This window comes from Falco peregrinus, chromosome 2 (genome assembly GCF_023634155.1).
Source record: "Falco peregrinus isolate bFalPer1 chromosome 2, bFalPer1.pri, whole genome shotgun sequence".
In the NCBI taxonomy this organism is placed as follows: domain Eukaryota; kingdom Metazoa; phylum Chordata; class Aves; order Falconiformes; family Falconidae; genus Falco; species Falco peregrinus.
Genome location: NC_073722.1, coordinates 118,694,539 through 118,714,766, shown reverse-complemented (window position 1 = coordinate 118,714,766; position 20,228 = coordinate 118,694,539). Strand labels below are relative to the sequence as shown.

Genomic DNA, 20,228 nt, shown 5'->3' with positions numbered 1-20,228 from the left:
GTGTGTCACCCGAGGGGATGAAGCAGAAATAATGCAGAGAGGGTGCAGTCCGAGAAGTGGGGTCTGGGTCTGAGCACAGCTGATGCTGCCGACAGGATTTGCTAGTGAGAGAAGTCCGAGAAGACCCTTGGCAGCACGGATGCCTACACCAGCACTCCCATCCGTCCCTCCCAAGCCTGGCATGAAGATCAGCAGGTGGGGCACAGGCGTGCTGCACTGACCTGTGCCCTAGCGGAGCGCTTGGGGCACCTCTGAACCCCTCCAGCATCACCCGCAGCCTCTCTCTCTCTAGCACTTTGAGTCATTCTGTATTTTGTTCATTTTTATGCAATCTTTCTTGCTCAACATTTGGTTTCCATGGAGCCACATACACTGTGTGAAACAGATTTATATTTGGAAAGTGGAACGGGTCATACGACCCATCCCGGTTGTCACGACAACCAGCACAGCTCCTGTTTAGCTGAATCTGATGGCACATGGCTGCTGGGGACAAGTCGCCCTCCCTGGGTGGCCCTGTGGGCACTGCCTCTGCAGCAGAAACACAGCGAGACACTGCCAATGCCACTGCCCCTCCAGCCACCACAGCCCGGCCGGTGGGTTCCTCTTCCTTGGGCACCGTGCCTGGTCCCTGGCCCCCCTTCCCTAACACCAGCCCTTCTCCTCACAGAGACAGTCCCTTAGCCTGGGCCAAGTGCTTGGGCGCCTCGGAGTGCTGCCAGCGCTGCCCGGCTGGAGCCGAGGGCTCAGCTATACCCAGCACAACCACCACATGCTGGTCTAGCCGGTCAGCTCTCATTTTTCCCAGCCTTAAAAATCTCCCTGCTGTAGTAAGTCTCCTCTGAGCCACACCAAAGTCTTCTTCACCCCTTCTTCCTCTTAAATAACTCAGCACCTCCGTGCAGCTGCTGCTTCCTTGAATGCCATCGCTGCTGCCTTCCCACCAGCCCACCGCAGCTGTGACCAGGAGGACCAGGCAGCCCTTGTGCATCGGTCCCTGCTCTGGGGCCAGCTCTGCCGTAGCTCCGCACCCCTCTCTTTCCCGTTTGGCTCGGCAATGCCGTGTGCGTGCTTCCCACCCAGCTCTACCTTCCCCGATGAGGGGCTGCTTTCCCAGCCAGATGCATAGCTGCCAAAATCCTCCCTCCTTCCCACCCAGGTCCCTGGCTGCGCTGCAGCCACGTGCCCAAGACTTTGCTTTAAGGTAATATCCACAAATAGCACCGTGTTTGCAGAGAATTAGCCTTCTGGGACTGGTATACTTTTCTCTGCCAGTATGCTAGAATAGGGAAAACCAAACTGTTTCCAAAGGACATGTGACCCAGGGAGACATACTGGATGATGTTTTTTTGGCTCAGTGCTGTGTGAGAGAACAAAACAGGCAGGAAGAAAAATGCTCTGATATGTGAATCCCACCTAGACCCCACCAAAACGGGGGCTGCCACTCCAGAGGTGAACAATTCCAGTAGCTTCAGTGCAGCTCAGTCCTCTCCCTCCTCAATGTGTGCCTGGTGCTTGAAGCCACCTAAGGGGCCAGACTGGGAGAGGTCACAGCTCTGGGCTGCACCTGAGCCTGTCTTCTGTGGTGGGTCTCATGGGACCCATGGCACCACGTCTGGTCCAGATCCTACCACAGATGGTGCTCTCCCCAGCAAAGCAGCAGTTCAGGGAGGTACTTGGCAATGGCTGTCAGCTGCTTCTGGCTGAGGAGAGGGATGCTAGGCAGGTGTGAGAAGTAGGAAGGATAAGAAAGATGTGGGGGAGATTCAGTGTGGGGAAAGAGGATTGGAGTGGGGTCCTGATTTGGGGAGGGTGGTCAGCAAGAACGAGAACAAAAAGCTGGTGATGGCTCCCGATTTGGGGAGTGGCAGGCATGGCAGGAAGGTGAGCACCATTTGCAGAGGCGGCCAGCCCAGCTGCTGGCTTTCTCACCTCGTGCTCTGCCAGAGCTCTCGGCACGCTCCCAGGAGAGCTCAGCACTTTCCTGTGCTCCCTTTCCAGTGCGCTCGCAGATGGTGTGAGTGCTGCCCTGTGACAGTATTTAGCACTATCTGACAACAGCATAGAGTCCTGACACTGAATTAGCAACCAAGAAAGGGGAAACGAAGTACCACCCATACAGCCAGTGCTGAAGACCCTGAACAGCCAGATGGGAGTGGTGTCTGCTCCGAGTAAGAAAGCCTGTCTAGAACGTGGTGACCCTGGCTACACACACATATATCCCTGCAAGTATAGTGCATGTCTACCCCCAGGGAGCTAAAAAATAACCCCTATGGAAATATGCTGTTGTTTTTCCTTTCTGTGCTAATGGACAAAAAGCCATTTAATGGAGAAATCTGTCCTGTTCCCTCTGAGCAGCACATCCCTGGCTAGTGTTACCCAGCAGAGCTATGCGTGGAAAGGTGATGGTCAGGGTGGGACTGGATGGGAAAGAAGCTGAGGATGATCACATTGGGCAGCAAGGAGCTGGCACCGCTAAGTGGAGCTTCTCTAGCGTGGCCTGGGATGGCCAAGGAGGGTTCAATCAGGCAGACTTCTGTGATGTGGGGCTCAGCCCCACACACAGTGGAGCACAGAGGAACAGGAACAGAGATGGACAGCGATGGGTAGCGATGGGTGGGGAAGCAAGATAACCCAATCCCACAGAGTGCTCTGCCTGGAGCCTCCCCTGTGCATGACAGCAATCAGCCCCACTGGCTGGGGTGAAAACTATCACAGTGAGTCAAGGGAAAGGCTCTCTAGATCATCTTACAGACTGATACTGCCTTTAGGGGTATGGAACTCATTATGGGATGCAGGCAAAGAGCATCCTGGGATTACACAAGACAAGGGACAGTTAGGGGAAGAAAGAGGGGCAAGGGGATGAAAGGAACTAGTTGCGTGTAAATGGGCAGCTGGTCAGCACAGTTGTCTGTCCACACCCTGAGCCTGATCACTGCAGTCCATCCCGTCTTCTTCTTAAAATCCATTTCTAACTATTTTTCTGGGTAAGGGCCTCTCCATTCAGTATGCATGTGCATGCACCGAGATTTAATTAGTGCCAGCAGCTGGAGTGGGGACCACAAGTCACAGGGGCCAGTGTGTCTGCAGGGCCAACAACTGGAGATGCTGGAGTACTGGTGGGTGCATAACTAGCTGGACTAGCTGAGTATTTGAAACAGCCATAGGTCTTGGCCAGATACTGGAGACCAGAGGGTTTTTGACCTGCCACTGGAGGGACCAGGACATCCAATCCAACTACTATAGGGACCATAAGTTCTACTTTTTGGCTGAGGCGCATCTGCTTATGCCTGTCTCTGTGTGTCAGGTGGAAGAATCCGTGGCTCATCTGCCAGGCATACAGGGTATCCGTGTCCCATTACTGGAAGGATCTTCAGTGCGTGTCTATGCATGTGCTGGTGTGTGCGAGGAGGTCTGTGAATGAGCAAGTGGAGTAGAGCTGCGGTCTCAAGGGCTGCATGACCAGGCACCAGCAACTGAGGAGACTGGGATCCAGGGCCAGCTTCTAGACAGACCATTTCAGGCTAGTTACTGGAGGGCTCCACATTGCATGTACATATGCACTCCCCACTAACAGACCTTTATCCTTTTTCTGTCAGAAAGAGGAACAGGATGAGGCTGTGGGTGCCATTTGTGAGAGTGCTGAGTGTTCCTGGCTGCGTTGATCTCTGTGGTTGGCCATGTGCATACGTATAGAAGAACCACGCACGTGAGTTTGTGTTGTATGCCTACTGGGAATATATGCTTAGCCCCACTACTGTCTGGACCTGGGGATATGGAGCTGTGGCAGCTTTGCCTCTAGTGGGCTACCTGATTCAGCAGCCCCTAACACCGTGCCCAAGCACTTCCCAGTCCTTGGTATTAAGTCTTTCCAGGTGCTGATGTGGAGGACAGTGAGCTGAGATGGAATAATCCCAGTCCAAAACAAAGCTAAGCAATGAAGAAGAGAGATGCCTCAAATGTGCCCATCTCCTGTTATAGCCCTGGGGGAATAGGGGGGGGGGGGGCGGGGTATTGAAGTATATCTCTGTGCCCATAACTTTGTGCAGAAGCTCAGCTCTGCAGCACCGGTGTAACAGAAACCTTCACACACAGTGCCTAAACTCCAAGGCAGGGGGTACTGAAGAGAAAAGAGGCAGATCTCAGCATCAACATGGGGCCTTGGAGACCCTCATGGGAAATCAGCACATGTACCATACAGAATTTAAAAGGCAAGTGCCTGAATGCCAGGAAGGACCAGGCTGGTACCACTCATCCATTCCCAAGCACAACTGTGTCCAACTGCCTCCCTCAAGCATGGAGCCACCCCTCCCAGCAGTCTGTTTTCCTGTAGCAGTCAAAGAGTTGCTCTGAAATACCTGGTAGTCCTTTTTTCTTCTTCCAAAAGAGAAATCAAGAAGTTAGCACTCTCCCATTCCTCTTGTTTTCCTTTCAGCACCATCATTTCTTGCTGTTCAGAGTTAACATTTGGCATCCACTTTGCTAACTAGCAGAGCCAGTATGGGCTGTGGAGGTCTGGGAATGGTCCGCGTGCCAGTATGCAGCCAGCTCAGGACACCCACAAGCAGCGCACCAAGCGCTCTGCCCTGCTACCTTTCTGTTATTAGGAAATGAAGCCATCATGTCTGCTTACCATGACATCTCAGAATAACAGGATGCGGCCGGCTGGGACAAAGCTGATTTCTCAAGAGATCTAGAGCTGTTGGTAGCACAGTTTCATGTTTCTGAGCCCAAGCTTTGCACGTCGCCACATACACTCAGCTCACAAGGGTATGACAAAGTTTGACATGAACTACTTGAGTCACCGGCCCATCCCCACAATAGGAATTGAGACCCAGAGCTCTGCCGCAGGCTGCCGTGAGCCAGCTCTCCTGGATGCTAACACTTCCCCAGGCAGGAGTTACCACACCACAGCTCGGTAGGGTGGGAACGGGCAGGAAAGTGAAAGCCTGGGGATCAGGCAGCGCCATCACTGCAGGAGCTGATGTGCCCTGTGCCAGGGCAGCCCAGGCGGAGGAGCCCTGCCCAGGAGCGATGTCCCACTCCATCTCTGACATCAGCATCTGGTACAAGGCAGAGCACCCGGGCCAAGTGCTCTGAAGGGCTGTGTTGTCCTGGGCAGCCAGGGACAACGGGGCTATTGTTGAGCAAACCTTGTACTGTAGGAGTCACCCCCATATGCCCAGAGAGTCACAAGGCCAGGTCAGGCCAGCTGCAGCATTACTGCTTGTCTCCAGTTTGAAAGGACTTGCTTGTGGGGCCAGATCCCCCTCTGAGTGACTGCAGAACGTGGCACACCAGCAAGATAGTCAGAGGTCCAAGAGGCAGCCAGGGAGCTGGGGGCATGCTGCTTGCACCAGGTGCTGTGCACTGGGAAGATGCTTGGAAGCAATTAAAAAAAGAAACTTCCAACAGTCACCTAGATTTGTGGTCTGACCCCTCTCCCTGGGCTGCCGCATGGAAAAGGGGGGCAGAGAAGTCACCCACAGCAGGCACAGGCTTACAAGCAGGCAAAGAGCTGGGCAGCACTGCTGCCTTCTGCGCTCCTAGGGCCCTGGGAGTGCAGCTGGTTTTGGAGAAATGAAACATCTGGGAATAACGCCAAATGTTTTTATATGGGGCCTCCAGCCCGTACGCTGCAGGAAAGCTCAGTCTGGCTAAGCACTCTCTCCTATACGTGCTCACAATGTGCTCTTACCCACCTGGGATGAAGCCCCAAGCCTACCTGTTCTCACCCATGTGTGGGAACATATCCCCGCTCTCCAGCCAGGGCCCAGAAGCACGGATGGCTTCGTGGGTTTTGATGCAGTGTCAGGGCCGAATATTTCACAGGATGTTGCAGCAAGTTGCAAAATGCATGTACAAAGAACTAGAAGGGAGCCCCGAGCTACTCTGGTCTTCATGAGGATGTATCACATCTCCTTCTGCCATGACCACCCCTAAACAATGCCACAGGGCTGTATCTGAAGAAAAATACAAAGAAGTAACTGCTTAGAGGAAAAAAAAATTGAACAGAAACCTAGCAGAAATTAGAAGGGGTGGCAAAGAAACTTGTGCCTTGCTTGCTGTGCAGCTCTTTCAGGTCCACTCTTGACCTCGTGGACTTTCTGCATTGCGCCACACTTGGCATCACCCTCCTGGTCCCTAGAACAAAATCCCTCCTGGAGGTGTGGGTGGCGGGCCCTCCGCCCCTCATGGGTTCCTGCAGGCTGCCCGGCCGTTTGCCAACCCCTCCACCAGCCCTGGTATACCCGGCAGCCTGGCACTCCGTCTGCCTGGAGTGTGCTCTACACCTCCCGGGAATTACAAGTACCCTCTCTTCCAGCAGCATCGCCTGACCCAGAGCACAGCAGCCAGGTAAACAACCCCCAGCGTCAGCCACAGCACTAACACAGTGAGAGAACTGCCCCTAGCAGTAAGATACTCGCGCTCCAAGTCAGATTGCAGCGTCGTTTCACCCGGGGATGACATGAACATGGTGCTAATCGCAGGAGCTATTAGTGACAGATATGTTGGCTTTTGTGGCTTACATGGAACTGGGACACTTTTCCACTCCAGCAATGCACACGGTGCAAAAAAGTTATGAGTAAAACAAAGTAACCAAAAATATACAAGTCTCTATGAAAGAACATTTTTCTCTCAAGGGTACAATGTACCTATGCAATGTACCTTCATAAACATGTACCACTTACGAGGGGGCTGTGCCAGGGCATGCCTTTACTTCATTTCTCATACATCACTATTTTTTTTTAACAAGCATGATTCTCCTGCTGTGTTCTGTAGTTTCTCAGACACAATAAAATCACTTCATAACAACTAATAATTAGTGTGTGTTCTATTAGGAGGGAAGGTATTTTCCCTAAATTATATAGACTCTACCACCTGCAGACACAAGCATGCACAGCAAAGCTAAGACGTAGCAAACCCCACCTCTGCTGCAGTCATCTGCCAAAAGCGGCTATTTACAAAAACATTTTGGAGCAAGTGAGTAACATACTTGTAAGTTAGAAAAGCAAGTAAAAGCATCATTGAAGAGTTTCTGGTCAGATCTCCAGAGCTGGTGTATTCTCTTTCTCAAGAGAAGTTAATGAAAGGATATTCTGAGATTGTCCAAAGAACAATCTGGGTTAGTTGTCTGTATTTTTAATTACTTTTTAAAATACTTTAAATATCCTCTTCTAGGAATAACGTGACCAGCTCCTTGAGAGCCTGATGTTAATGATCTGCGTTTCTAATAAGGTATTTTTATTATAAATATTATCCCAAAGTCTATGCAATTAAAATAAAATCACAATAGTTAACTCAGATTCTGTTCCTGGATCCAGGCCTTAAGCAAAGCTATTAACGTTTTGGCATATTACAACTAAATTTTCCTGCACTTTAAAATGAAATTTGCTTCCCCCTGTTGCTGTGGTAGGTCAGGATCCCCAAATAAAGCTCCTAGCTACTTTTTCAGGCAGCCTGGATGGAGACTTTTTATTTACAGCCATCCTCAACTCTTCTTGAATGGTGTTTCCCTGCAGAGGAAATCTGTTATGCAGCCCCGACCCGATATTCCCTGGATTAAATGGCCTTCCACAACCAAAAGTTCGGGAACCTCAGATGCAGAGAAAACAATGAAACGGCCAAGATACAAAGTGCTGCCAGATGCACATTCCTGCGCCCTCCCTTGTAATCTCTCTCAGGCGTGGGGAATGTGGCTGTTGTTGCCTGTAACTCTGCAATAAAGCACACTCAGGCAGACGTACTGTATTTAGGTTTTACTTCTGGTGCTGCTCCAATTCTTAATAAATGAGCAAACAAAACCAAAAAAGCAAGGGAAGAAGGCCATTGCCACAATTTGGCACAGCTGAGGAAGGCTGCTGGAGCCCCAGCCTGGAGCACCCCATGGTGCTGTGGCTCACACTGGACCCCTGCCTGCTGCTGCGCCACCGCCACAGCATGGGTGGGCACTGGCTGTGGAGTGGGGCCAGCGGGAGGCCATGCGCCCACCCCTGCTGGGGGGCCAGGGTGGCAAGGGGAGGGCTGGGGGCCTTCGGGCTCCATGGTGCAGTGCAAAATGCTCCCCCCTTGCAGCTGTCTCCTGCCTGGCTCAGCAGGCATGTCCTGCAGGGAGAGCCCTGCTGACACCAGCGTTTGCTGCATTTGCAGCATTTTTCCAGGGGTCCCTTCTCTAAAAATGCAGTGTGAGACTGCCTTTGTACCCTGACAGAGGACTGAGATGTCACTAAAGAAAATTCTCCTTCTCTGCCAGACTTGATGACTCTGGAAGTCGCTCAGGCAGGACATGCTGAGCATGACCACAAGCATCTCTGCCTGGCTGCCTTGACCCCTTCCCACAGACAGGTCTGGACAACTGTGGCAGAGTTGCCTGCTGGCACTACTTTTGTTTACAAGCTTCTTCCCATCATGGGAATGGGAAAAAGTGCAAATGTAGCATACAGGTAATGCAGCACCATCAGCTGCTTCTGAAGATGACCCTTTGCGGGCAGAGCAGCAGAGGATGTCTACGACGGTGCAGGAGTCATGAGCTCCCCTCTCCCCCCTGCAACTTTTGCTGCTCCCAGGAAGGAACAAGCTGGTTTACCTTGATCCTGGCAGCACGAAGTGCTCCCTGCGGCTGCTGTGGTCTCTCCAGTGCTCCTGCAGAGGCTCCACTCCTTCTGGCCTGTCTGATTTGGAGGGCACCTGTGTCTGTCCCACATGCCACCTACCCAGGACTATAGAGTGAGCAGTCATTTCAACAGGCTGCGCAGCCCTCGGTAACATGGATGCCTCTTATCTCTGACATACCACCACCAACACGAAAGGGTCTGTTCATGTTTACTTTCTAATTAGTGGCATACCTTTGAGCATTTGAAAAACCTCCGTTTCTGGTGCTCAGAGCTACTGCTCCCAGCCCTCTGCACGCTACAGGGAGCTCAGATCTCATTTGTCCAGTTTATCTCTTTTTAATGAAACTCCACCGTACAAGCATTTCATCTGAGAAAAAAAGAATATCCAGGTCACCACATTTGTGCAGTGAAATTCATTTAGTCCTGGGATGGCCCATATACAAGAATAACATTTAAGCCAGCGCTGCAGATGGTGGGAAGGACTGCAAAGACAAGGGATGACAAAGGCAGACCTCAAGAAAAGTGCTGGGAGGTGGCCACAGCCGAGCAGGTCCAGGATGAAGACTCATCAGTTGGAGGCGATCAGCTGCAGCCAGAACAGACACATGCACCACAGCAGAGCAGGCAGAAACACAGACGGGAAACATCAAGATGATATTCAGCTTAGAAAAAAATGCAAGTACAAGAAAACAGCCAGTGTGAGGGAAATCCCTGGAAACAATTATTGATGAAATTTTAATTCACCCCACACAGTAACTGAGCATCCTCAGAAGAATACAGTGAGTGTCACTGGGTCACCTCACCTCGCTCTCTTTTCCCGATCACTCCCCTGTCCCATTAACACTGGTTTAGAGGAAATGAACAAACTGCCACGTTTCCCTTCTAGACCCTCCATTCTCTTCTGGACTTTACCAGACTTCAAGTTTTCAATTGGATGCCTATGAGGATGCATTTTTGCTCCACCTCAAATTTGTTTATGCAGCAAAAAGGATAGAGGAAGCTTTTAGAAAAAAGGCCAATGTTAAAGCATGGTCGTGCCAACAGTCAATGAGTACTTGGGTGATGTGCATAGAAAATTCAGAAGATCTGCTAGGAGGTGGTCGTGGCAGGACTTCCATGGGCCCTGGGAACAGCAGGCCAGGTTATAAACTGCAATGTTGGCATATCACCGGAGGTTCCCGTTCTTTCTGAAGCCCAGCTATTCTGTTGGTGAACTGTTAGTAATGCGCACTACTGATCAAATATATGACTACACTATGACCCTTTGACATGGGATGAGACACAGAATTCACTGCTAGACTTACGCCCAATTATCACTATTTCTGTGCAATTCACAACTTTTGCTGGTCCAAGAGAATAAAGCTTCAGCCTGTGCATGCTACCTACAGAATGGGCAAGCACAGAAATTGCCTATCACCACAACAACAAAGTTTAAACGTAATTTTGGCTTTGAATTACCGCAACTATACAAAGGGAGCTAGAAGCACCAAGCCTGTATGACTTAATTGCCATAATAAAGCGCATCGCCGATCTGAGAACCAAATGACTCATTTGGAGGAAGGCTGGCCCCCTAATCCCTGGGACTATCCTGCAATGAGGATGCATTTCCAACATGGTCCAGACACTGTGACCTACTGCTTACTCAGGATTCATCACTGAAGCACTGTCTCTCAAAGCAGATAAAAACCCCATCTGATCAGTTGTTCTACATTCAGCAAGTTAATTTTGTTTATGAAATTCAGCATTTCAGTATACATCTTCCTCCTCCTTCCTTATGTCCACAGGATATAATTACCTCTTGCTGCAGCAGTGAATTTTAATAATTATAATATGAAAGCATCAGAAGTCATTGGGACTGGGAACCCATTGTGCCTGGTGCTAAGCGTGTAAGGAAAGGAACCTTTTAGATTGCTCTTAAATGAAGAGTAAGCTGCCAGTTGCTCTTATGACAAGTACAGAAGTGTAGACACAGAAGTAGATAAAATCAGCAGAAAAGCATTAACAGGAAATGTTCTATAAATGCAGTAGTATTAAGAGGAAGACAAAGTAAAGGAACCAGTTGCAGCTCAGCAGAGAAGAACTACCCATGGATGATCATGTTCAGTATCTTCAGCAAAAAGTCATCTGCTGATAAAGAAGTCATCCATGATCAAGTGGCTGTCACAGTTAATACTAGCAACAAAGGGTTAATATCTCAGCCTGCAACAGGGAAGGAGTAAGTTGGAGAACACTGATTGATAGATTCAGCCTAAGACTTCTAAAGAACTTACTAGCTCATAAATATCAGAGCAATTGCTTATCATCTTTTAGAATTCATGGAAAGGCAGGGAGAGTTCTGGCAACACAGAAAAGGCAGAACATAGTGTCAAGCCTGGAGAAATGGGAAAAGAAAGAAACGGGGCTGTGGAACAGCACTTGAACTTCAGTTCCTTGAAAATTAATTGAATAAATTATTTAAGAATTTTAAGGACCCTGAGCAGACAAGAAGGATAGAATTTAAAGCAACACCATTTTGTCATGGACGGATCTGTTGATCCAATCTGATCACCTGCACATGGCTGAACACCAGCCCCACGGTGGAAGTGGGGCTGTCGGGGTGTCAGCAGTGGTTCACTCTTCTACAGAGACAACCGTCCTACTGGGAAGGAAAACCAGAGAGCAGCCTGAGACACAGGGACCTGGTAAGACCTCAGCTGGAGCTGTGCGCCAAGTTTTGATCTTCATTCTCCCAGACATGAACAAACGGGCTAGTCCAGAGGAGATCTAGAAAAAAATGACCTGAAAGAGGAGAAGGTGTGTAATACAGAGCGGGAATGAGTGAGAGGGGAGCGTCTTAGATATGTCATCAAGCTGCGGAAAAGAGACAAAGGACAGTCGATCTTCCCATCCATCACAGGTGGGATAAAAAATGGATTTAAATTGAAGGAGGGAAAGTTCAGGGTGGAGGTGATATTGAAGCCATGGTATACGACACTGAAGCCATGGACTTCCTCAAGTAAAGACCAGATAACTGTTTATAAGAAATTACATAGGTATTATTGAGCCTTTCTTGGAGCAGAGGAGTGAGCCTATGACTACAGTATTGGATACACATATGCACCCTGGTCAGCTGTTTTCAAAGATGACACTGCGCTGACAGTCCCTGAGGTGGCTTGGAATAGATGCACTCGATATGAAAATGGAAATATTATTTGAAGTATGACATGATGTATTGAAAGGAAACCAAAATGTAATATAAGTAAATGCTACTTGGAAAAGGTCAATACTTGGAACTGCAAGTTAAGAACTGGGGTGGGGACTACGTAATCTTTCTGACTGCATTCATGCAACAGTCTTTAATAATATTATCACAAATCATTTTCTTCCACAGGCCTCTGACGCTGGAGTTATGTGATTACTGAGAAACTGCGTAACTCATTTCTGTCCTCTGGGAGAAAATATATTACAGGGGTGACGGACTTAGCTGTAAAAGCAACAATTTCGACTGACAGCAATTGGGAATAGGGTCCCGCAGACCACTGTGACATGGGCTTTACCTCTCCTTGATCCTGATATTTAAGAACAAATACAAGTCATACCAGCCAAACCAGTAATACCTCCCTGCAGTCACACAAACCAGGCCATTTTCAAAGGGGTGTAAAAGGCCTAGGTTCAGTTTTGCTCATTGATCACTTCTCAGATCAGTCACGTTCCCCTGCATCCTGACAATTCTCCATCCGTGCGCCCCACGCAAGAGGACATTTCCAACCTGCTCCAAATCATGAAGCCAGACAAGCTTCTGGACTGATCCAGCAGGTGTTTAAAAATGTCAGTAAAAAATGAATGTGCCTGAATGACAGAGACACAAGGTTGTTGTTCTACCTGGTAAAAATCAGACGGAGGTTGATAGGCTTGCAGATCCCAGGCCGGGCTGTGTTATTCGAAGGATTCTGCAGATCAAGGACCTTGGACTCACACTAGGTCCTTTGGGCAGGGCGATCTCTGCCAAAGCCTCGGGCACCGAAGCCCATGCTTGCAACATCTGAGGGTTTCTGTGACAGGCTGAAATACGGAACTGCCCGTTTCCCCTCCAGTCCAGCACCCCAAGGATCCATCCTGTAGCCCTACACTCTCATGTCACCCTCCTCTTTACAGCATGTGGCACTGCCTCTGGTCTCTGGTATAGTTACCTGCACACCATTACCTCAAATTGGCACAAAGAAATAATTCCTAGCCTACAAACCCTCTCCACATGAACTGCTGTGAACGTTTGCATTGTGAACCACAGCAGTATTTGCAGCTGAGGTATTTTGAAGCCTGGGACTGCAAAAATCCTGAACCTAGGCGAAGCAAGAAAGTTCTGTTGAGACTGCCAATTGTATCCCACTGCTTTAGATGGGATTTTTAAGGCCATGGGATTTTCAATTCATGTGTTTTGGTGAAAAAGGTAGAATTCTGTTTTTAATCTAGACTTGATGTCAAAATAAGCAGTCAGAAATTTCCTGGTAACAAGCCGCTACCATGTGGAGAGCAGAAAAAGCAGTATGGCAGCACAACTTTTGGTACAGCTAATCCACGAGTCATAGAAACATCCTCTTGAAAATACCCAAGATACCAGGCTCCCAAAGGGGCACATTCTGTCAGAAGCTTGCCCTGCTCAGGGCAGCTCACCACCTGTATTGCTTTCCCCTTGACACTTGCTGTGAAGTCCACAGGACAACTTCTCTAAGGCATCGGTCAGGCTGCACGCGGCAGCCTGAACACTTGTGTTGGGCTTAGAGAGGCACAGGTGGGAAAAGAAAGCATTTCATTCTAGGAAAATTGTTTTCATTCAAACCAGAGAACCTTGCAAAAAAAATATGTATCTGGACCTTCCTGTTCTGCTGCAATGGCGTCATTTATGGAGGAAGGAATTGGGAGCCTTAGCACAGCCTTGCGTTTGCAGGCAGGTCCCCCCTCCTGCTGGACACTGAACACCAGCCTTGGCCTCACACCCGGGAAAGAGGCAGAACGACACAGAACAGATGCTGAATTCAAATTACAGATTGATAACACACACCCCCCACCCCAGGCTCTTGCTCTCCAGGTTAGTGATAGGAATAACAGTTTGGCAAGACATGGAAACCACATTTCAGCGCAGCTGCTCACAGAGACTGCCATACAGCTTGTTTTGAGTGCAAGTACATCAGTAGGCAGAGCTGGGCAGTGCTCCCACCTCCATCCAGGACTTCACTCCTCAGGTGCCCACAGCTGAGCCAGGTGGTCTGGTGCTCTCTGATCACCAGGGAGAAACAGAGGCCCCAGCTCCTTCAGCCTGGACATCTGAAAAAGTGTCAGGAGAGTCTGACCACAGAAGTACCTCTTCCTCAGTTGGCTATAAAGGAACCCGAGTGTTTTGTCCCTCTAAAGAAAGGACAAACTGTCTGTGTGTTGGACTGAGAAGCTTCTGCTCCAGGACTGCTCACCTGTCCATATTGGACCATCACAGAAGAAACAATCCTTGAGGCTTGTGAGAAACCTGCTGTCCCTCAGGACACCCCATGCTTGCTCTCCTGCCTGCTGACTGCTCACGGAGAAGCGTGTGCTTGAGTCCACGCAGAGTAAGAGGAAACTGAAGCCACCTCTCTCACTTCTGCCCTCCCGCTTCTTGCCTGCTGTGGGAGGTTGGTGGCTAATGTCTTCCTCTCCCTGCGGCTTTTAATGGGGCTGGTGGGCATCAAATGCATGCAGCCCTCCTGCACAGCCCCAGGTCAGGCACTGCAGCTGCCAGGAGGAGCCCCCGCTCACACCACCCAAAGACTTGGCCTTTTCCACCAGTGAGCTTTGGGTAGCTCCTGCTTAACCACAAACCAACACTCTGTTCCCTTTGGAGAAACCAGCCCCTCTTGCATCATCTGTACAAAAGGGCTGGATGCCTGTCTCAGATGGTGGAGATAGATAACCTGCTTAAGCAGCACACTTACATCTTAGTGATGAGGCAGAGGTCTGGCTCTGGTGCTAACACCTTCTCACCTGTGTGCTCAGACTGCTTCACCCCCCAGCACCCCAGCCCCAGAGAGGCAAGGGGTGCCTTCAGCACCCCTGGAGACCCAGCTGCTGCAACCACAGGGTAAAATACAGGGAAGGCACCGAGCTGCCTCACAGCAGGGTTCTGCTCCTGTCCCCACTCTTGACGCTCACTTTGAAGCTGCTCTGGTGCTCAGTGGCCCTGCAAGCTCCCCCAGCAGAGAAGCCACCCCAGGAGAACAGTGAGTCCCGAGAGCCACACCAGTCCCTGGAGGGAGGTTCAACAGGGTCATCCCAGGACTGCTGCCGAATGCAGCCAGGGTTAAAGAGGCAGGGGAGGACTGAAGGGGAGGCCAGACCAGGTCAGCTCTCCACCCTCACACCATAGGTCTTCACCTGTCATAGCCTAAACATCCCTCACATTGCTCTAAATCTTGCTGTGCCCACTGCTGAACTGAAACACCGAAGGCTGACGGACCACCCAGGATCTGGAGGATCTGTGTGCCTGTGCCACCTCCCTGTGCAGCTCCCATGGACCAGTGTCTGTGTCCCCACTGTCACCGCTGCATCAGAGGATGTCTGCAGGGCAGCGATGCTCCTGCCCCAGCAGCTCTCTGTTGCCTGCCCCAAGTGCCCATAATTGACCGGATTAAGGGAGAAAAGTAGGTTTGATTACAGAAGGAACTTCCCTGGTGAATCCTGCACAGCTGCAGGATCGCAAGAAAAACAAAACCTGAGGGAAATCTGCGAGGTAATCCTGGCATTGGCCTGACTCCAGCAGTCATCTTGCACACTTAAATGTATTGAGTCTGTGTCTAATTAATCACATGCTATGACACCATGGCAACACGCTTAATATTGTGGGTCTTCAGAATAATATTGCTTAAAAATACAGAGAACTGCAACTTTGCTGTAAGTTGCGGTTGTTGTTCCTCAGACTGTGCTTCTGCGAGAGGGAACCTCTGGAGCTGAAAGCCATTTTCTCAGCATGCAGATAATGAACGTGACATTTCATGATCTCCACTGAAAGAGAAACATCTTTAGATGGGAAACAGGGCTGAGATCAAAATTAGTGTTACAGGAACAGCTTTTGGATCTGGCTTGCTCTTTTCCGAAGTGATATATTTAACGCAATCAACTGAAGATGCTGCCTTCCTACTGCTGGAACTGAAGCCTAGCAGACAGAGGAGAAAATGAGCCAGATCTGAAGAACTTATAAATGTATCTATTTTATTTATTTATAAATAAATTTCTCACCTTGAGACTAAAATGTGGAAGGTGTCAAGGAAGACAACATCATAAATAAAGGAAAAAGATTACAACAAAGGAAGAAAATGTGTCCTATGTTGTAATGATCAGTGATTCAGTTCTACCCCTCAGAAATACTCTGATACGGCAACCGAGGCAGTCACGTGTTACACAAAGAGGCAATTGCCGCTCCCCGTGGAGCAGCGTAAGACACCTTGGGTGTACAGGCTCTACCAGAGGCCAACCTGTAACCTTAGTTGTTGAAGTAAAAGCATTTTTAAGGATTTTAGCTGCACTGCATTTCAAGCCATAAGAAGCTGGAAGATGTCTGCCCTTCAGGCTACATGCCACCTGAACAAAGAGACAATGACAAACCATGAGCCAAAAACATTTGCTACCTGCCCTCCCTGGCAGGCAGAGCCATTTGTGACAGCTGTCTGTCACATCCAAGCCAAACAGTCCTGACGATGCTAATGCCACATTTCTCCATAGGGGTGGGGCACAGGCGTCCCCCTGGGCAGGCACCACCAAGAGCTGGTAAAACACACAGTCCGAGAACCCACAGGGCCTCCACCACCAGAGCAAGGCAAAGGTTATTAGTCAGCACCAGGGCCATTTTCAAAAGACTGGTTCACGGTTTGGCCTGGTTTTGATCCTTCCATAGGTGGTGTGTGCCAGGGAGGATGAAGGTGCATGGCAGTTAAAGCACGAATCCTCTGGGACAAGAGAAAAATGGTAGGAGACTGCAGTAAGGCTCTTGGTGGTGGTGAGGAGGGAATGTCCCATCCCAGCACAGGCAGGGAACAGCCTGAGCACAGCAATTCAAACCAGCCTCCTGGAAATGCCTCCCTCCCACGGGGAGGGGGAACGGGGCTTTCAGGCTCTCTTCCCTCTAACCACAGACAGACACTGCATCCTCCAGCGCTGAAAGCAAAAGCAAATTCCACACCACAGAAACGAACATTGAGATTTGTTGGCTCCAGGGGCTGACACGGGGTCTGGAAACAGACTCGAGTTCCTGAGCTGCTCTTCACCAGCTGCCTGGGCACATACTCGGCCCTGGCATCTGAGCTTGGGAGCAGGCAGAAGGGAGGGGGGGGCTCAGCTCCAACAGCATCGCATAAATCAGGGACGGACACACACAGAGCACTGATCAGTGCTAGCGCAGGGACTGCGGGCATTCCTGCTTGGGTATTTCTGATCCTAGTGTCACAAAAGAGCCATTTCCAGAGATCCACATCTTGTCCAGCAAAAAGCCACTCCATTCAGTCCCATCAGCTCCATTCCGTGTCACAGAAATCACTCTTTCAGCTGTAAGTGCAGGGTCCAAGAGCTGCTGCTTTGCACAAGACCCAGTGCACGGCTGGCCCCCTCTGATCAGCCCTACTCCTCAGCACCCTGCTCTTCTCCCCCCATCCTGCTGGAATGCTTAAATACATAAGAACGAGCCTATTCCGGGTCAGCTCACTGGGGGTGATAGGACCCATTGGCTGCAGAGTCTAAGCCTAATTCTAAGTCCACGGAGGTCAACTGGGAGAAAAGCATGAGGCAGAGCCCTGGAGGCTGCAGCAGGGCCTGGGCCAGCCCACCTCTCCGCGCAGCCCACCGGCAGGCAAGGCAGCAGCCTGTGGGCCCAGGAGTGCCAAGATGTGGGCAGCTTCCCATGGGACATCCACGCAAACGATACAATGAGGTCATCCGTGTATCTGAAATGATCTGTGCTTGCTTGCAAACTAGCAGCCTCTCAGCCCAGGAGATAGGGGTGGAGCAGCTCCCAGCCTGAAGAAGGGAGCCTAGAGAACCTGTGCCATAGCGTCACAGTCACAAGGGAGGTGGCAGCCCCTTACTCCCCAGATCAGACTGAAGTAGTCCTCTCTTGGACACACAGAAGGGGTAATACATGGGTGCAAGCCTATAAGGCTGTGATATAAAGAACTTGCTGGGCATCACTGGGTGGAGCTCCGTGATCAAGTTCAACGTACTGGAGTAAAAAGCGCAGCTGGAGTTGTAGCATTCAGTTTCCCTGATGCGTGGTGAGGGCAGCAGCCCTCAGCTTCTTTCCCCTTTCACATGCTGCTTGGGGCTGGTGGCCTTTATCTGTGGGTTCCTGGCCATGGGCATCCAATGTGGCTGGAAGACCTCCTGTCCTGCTCCAGCAGAGAGTCCCACCTCTGAGATGTGGTAGGTCCCACCTCAAAACTGACAAGATCATTAAGCAGAGATCGCTGCAGGAGGCAGGATAGAACAGGGCATCTCCCAGCATATAAGGCAGGCAGCACCCTGCCTGGTGCACATCGGGCACTGGCCACAGCGATCGCAACATGCTGGGAACCGATTTGCACCAGGCCGCCTCCCTGCCGCTCCCAGCACAGCCAGCAAAATACACATCAGTAGAATTTGCCATGGCCCCATCCCCGAGCTGAATTACAGCTCATGATCATGTCTCTGGTCAGCACTGGAAGAAAGCTTTGTCCCTCACTGAAGATCCATATTCAAACTTGGTAAATTGTGCTGGCCAAGGGTAGAATGGAGAAGGAGCGAAGGAGTCCATCAAACCCTTGGGCAATGCAGCTGAGATAGGAGCTGGCAACAGGGTCTCACTGACTCAGGTTCATATCAAGCTTATTTTCCAAAAGGGATCCATAGATAATTTAAACATGATTTAATACCTGAAGTTTTATTCTTCATCCCATAACAGACTGAGGTTCAATTCCAGTCTTCATTCGGTGCCAGTTATCACTGTGATAATCAGTTCACAGCGCAATGAGACGGGTCATAGGCCCTCCTCTAAATCTTGCTATTGAGAGTGATTACTTGTCCTTGGGTAATGAATTAGTCCTATTATATAGCAGCTGGCACAGGAGAAGCAAATCTGCTGCTCAGGCAGCTCATTACATGGGCAGAGCTGGAACTGCTCAGCCATGTGCTACACACAGCCCTCAGCAGGATTTTTTAACTGAATTCTGCAGACAGTACACACATTCCTCTGGGACTGCAAAATGCACTACATTCATCAATCCAGTTTCTGGCTATTGCTTTTTGAGTTAAGCATTTTCTCACTCCTTGGAAATATAATTCGTCTTCTGTGCAATTTCTGCATGGCACTTTGTCTATCACTGTCAAACTATGTCAATTCTTCATTCTCTGCCACCCCTTGCAAACTCTGTCACTCCAAATCTCAATTTCTCTCCTCTAAACTCCTCCATATGAATCATTCCTTCTCCCCCACTACCAAAAACTTGCCAGCTCTCGATGTTACCTCCTCTGTGCCCAAGCCTCACTTCAGCAGCAACCAAAACTGCTCTTGCCGTGCACCAACGTGTCATTGTAGGTCTGGCTTCGTGGCACATGGGTCAAGGATGAGCACATGGGCACGCAGCAACTGCAGAGTTTTGCTTTGGAAACATGAATAAAGTGCTAAATAAGTGAATTACAAAGGATCAGGAAGACAAAGCAGATGCAGCCAGCCAGTTTCAAAGAACATTCTGAAAGCGCTTATAGATCACCAGAGGAAAAAAAAGCAGAATGACAGAATACACTCAACAGCAATATTATAACCATGATGGCATAAGTATACATGTTAGGTACTGTTGGGAGTACTGGTATTTTCTGTTAGACCAACCATCACAAGCATGCTTGTGAAAACGTAAACTCCTTTCTGTGCAGACTTTTAGAAGAAAAGAAGCAGTCAAGGAGCGAGAAAACTACGGTGCAAAATAAAAAAAAATTGATAAGCCAGAAAGCAAGGAGCAGAAACAAAAAGTTAGTCTTCCTCAAGACAAGAGTCAACCACAAAGGCCTGATGCTGCTGCTCATTCCTCAAGCAATTCAAGATAAGGAGACCGAGAAGTGTGTTATAAATATGTGCAAGTTATACATAATTTTTTAAGTGAGGCGAAAGCCTGAAGAGCTTCACTAAGTCTCCACTGAACAAGTAACATCACAGCAAACAAATCACACTGGCAGTAAATGCAAAATATTACATATGGAGGTATTAATTGGAATGCTACAGGTATTTTTCATGTCCCAAACAACGTTCACCAGCTCAAAGATCCTTGCTCCTTTCATCTGTCTTCCACAAGAGCCGGTCCTCTGGCAGTCCAGGGAGCTCTTAGGAGAGGGGAGATGCTTTGTTTTAACCCCTTCCATCCTTACCATTCAATGCTGTATTTTTCCTCAGCAGTCTTAGGGCTGCTTGACCATTGTCTGACTGAATGAGTGTCAGAAGGCCAACAGAGGCCTCGAGCAATGCTGCAATGCCAGAAAGTACACTGCAGGTTCAGTAAGAGATCAGATTTAACTCTGACCTAACAGATCTGCCTGTGAAAGTTCAGGAAAATTTGCAGGAGTTTCAGGTAAAAGATAGGGGCAAATATGGGAAGA

General features: G+C 49.5%; 1 protein-coding gene across 5 annotated transcripts in view; it reads right to left on the bottom strand.

Moving 5' to 3' along the window:
• Positions 1-20,228, bottom strand: part of GAS7 (growth arrest specific 7) — a 103,185-nt gene that overhangs the window by 71,363 nt on the left and 11,594 nt on the right. Inside the window, exon 1 of one of the 5 annotated variants that reach the window (XM_055797947.1) lies at positions 12,474-12,609. The exons of the other annotated variants lie outside the window; for them this stretch is intronic. The gene's annotated coding sequence lies outside the window, so the exon portion shown is untranslated. Of the gene's footprint in view, positions 1-12,473; positions 12,610-20,228 lie in introns of those variants that run through there. 5 annotated transcript variants of the gene reach the window in all.